We start from the raw sequence: 2,009 nt of genomic DNA, 5'->3' as shown, positions 1-2,009 counted from the left end.
GGAAAAGGTCACATTAGAAAGTCCTGGATAGAGTGGGAGAAAAATGCAGAACACAACACAAAATCATAAAGAGGCCTGGCTGATTAGTTGGATAGACATTGGTGGGACCCCAAGATTATGGCTCTGAGTCACTTTTTAGGTTTGAAATTGAAAGTACCCCTGTCTGAGAATAATCCACCATCTAAGACTTTACACGGCAGCACTTAACTAAGGACAGGAAGTTTAGAAAGGAGGAGGGGGAGAAACAAACACTGGAAGGAAGTGGGCTAAGGATGGTGACTGAGAGAATGAAATGGAGGAGGGGAACAAGGTGCACAAATTGGTTAGGGTAAAACTGATCATCTCCTTGGTAAACCTTCTTTCAAATCACAATAAAAAGTTAAAATTTTAAAACTATGGATCAGAGCCCTACATGTAAAGCCTAAAACTATAAAAATCACCAAAGAAAAAATGCAAGCAAATATAGGGGCCCTAATTTATGTCATAAATATTTGATTAAGCATACCTAAACAAATTGTCGAAGATAAACTAAACAACTAGGACCTCTTAAAAGTTAAACATTTATGTGCATCAAAGATCTTTCCAAGAGTAAAAAGAAGAATCGATACACTAAGAAAAATGTTTGGGCAATGACATATCTGACAAAGATTAACTTCTACAATTTTAATGCATCATTTTTTAAAAAAACGACCAACAATCCAACTTAAAAATGAGCAAAGGACATGAACAGATACTTCACTTAAAAAGACATTCAGGCAACCAACAAACTCATGGGGGAAAAAAGATGATTAGCCATTGTTGTTGTTGTTATTGTTTGAGGCCATCCAATCGGTTCCACCTTCTAGCAGCCCTGGGTACAACAGATGGAAGCCCCACTCTGTCCTGTGCCATCCTCACAATGGCTCTATGTTTGAGCCAGTTTTGCAGAAACTCTGTCAATGCAGCTCATCAAGGGCCTTCCTCTCTTTGCTGCCTCTCTACTTAATCAAGCACAATGTCCTTCTCCAGGGTCTGGTCTCTCCTGAGAACATGTCCAAAGTAAGTGAGACCAAGTCTCCCCATTCTTTCCTCTACAGGAGCGTTCTGGTTGTTCTTTTGGTAATGCATGGCATTTTCAGTAGTCTTCACCAGCACCATAACACAAATGCAGTAATTCTTCTTTGAGCTTCCTTATTCAATGTCCAACTTTCATGTGCATATGAGTTGATTGAAAAACCATGGCTTGAATGAGATGCAACTTAATCTTCAAAATAACATCTTCAATTTTCAATACTTTAAGGAGTTCTTCCACAGCCGGTTTACCCAATGCAATGTGTCGTTTGATCTCTTGACTGCTGCTTCCATGAGCATTGATTGTGGAGCCAAGCAAGATGAAATCCTTGACAGCTTCAATCTTTTCTCCATTTATTATGATGTACCTGGAGAATCGCTATGAGTTGGCATCAACTTGTTGGGAGTGAGTTTGGTTTTTGGCTTGGTACTTATTTGGTCCATTTCAGAGCATTTTCGTTTTCTTTACATTGAATTATAATTCATATTGAAGTCTGTAATCCTTGTTCTTCATCAGCAAATGTTTCAAGTCCTTGTCACTTGCAGCAAGCAAGATTGTGTCATCTGCATATTTCAGGTGATAATAAACCTTCTTCCAATCCTGGTGCCATGTTCCTCTTCATATAATCAAGCTTCTCTGATGATTTTTTCATCATACAGATTGAATCAGTATGGTGGGAGAATACAACCCCAGCAGACACTTTTCCTTTAAACCATGCATTATGCTTTTGTTCCGTTCACACAATTGCTTCTTGATCCATGTGCAAATCATGTATGAGCACAATGAAGTGTTCTGTAATTTGCATTCTTTTTAAGTTTAACCTAGTTTTTTATATAATCTACACAGTAAAATGACTTGGCATAGTCAATGAGTTAGTTAATTGTGCCAGCCTGGCCGATAATCACATGTGGGGCTAATTGAAAGGCGGAGGGATAAATGGGTGGTGAGCCTCGCCTTT

This window comes from Echinops telfairi, unplaced genomic scaffold, assembly GCF_000313985.2.
Source record: "Echinops telfairi isolate 266 unplaced genomic scaffold, ASM31398v2 ScPeMD7_21;HRSCAF=78, whole genome shotgun sequence".
NCBI classification, from domain to species: domain Eukaryota; kingdom Metazoa; phylum Chordata; class Mammalia; order Afrosoricida; family Tenrecidae; genus Echinops; species Echinops telfairi.
This window is presented reverse-complemented; position numbering follows the sequence as displayed.